This window comes from Sinocyclocheilus grahami, unplaced genomic scaffold (genome assembly GCF_001515645.1).
Source record: "Sinocyclocheilus grahami isolate Dianchi unplaced genomic scaffold, SAMN03320097.WGS_v1.1 scaffold1055.1, whole genome shotgun sequence".
Classification (NCBI taxonomy): Eukaryota; Metazoa; Chordata; class Actinopteri; order Cypriniformes; family Cyprinidae; genus Sinocyclocheilus; species Sinocyclocheilus grahami.
In genome coordinates, this window is record NW_015506234.1 from 317,745 (window position 1) to 318,078 (window position 334).

The 334-nt window shown below is 53.3% G+C and overlaps 1 protein-coding gene across 1 annotated transcript in view; it reads right to left on the reverse strand.

The window, feature by feature from the left end:
• Nucleotides 1–334, reverse strand: part of LOC107566197 (uncharacterized protein C8orf34 homolog) — a 119,788-nt gene that overhangs the window by 24,947 nt on the left and 94,507 nt on the right. The gene's annotated exons all lie outside the window — the stretch shown is intronic.

Here is a 334-nt window from a genome sequence, read left to right on the forward strand (position 1 = left end):
GGTTACATACATAACCTGAGACGTTCCTCTTCAGGAACTCGAGCTGTGTCGAAAACGCTAGGGGAACGAGAATGCCCACGCCGCCAGATTTCCTAGTCTCTGCCTAGTGTGGAAAACTGCACAACTAGGGCGAGAGAATGGAAGAGCCGGGAGTGGCTCGCATGTTTAGCTCATAAAACCTAACAAAGGTAAGGGGCATGGACCAACCCGCAGCGTTGCAGATGTCCTGCATCGGCACACCCGCTAAGAAAGCCTTAGAGGCTGCCACACTTCGAGTCGAGTGAGCCTTGACCCCTAACGGCGAGGGGAGATCAGAGGACTCATAACATAAGGA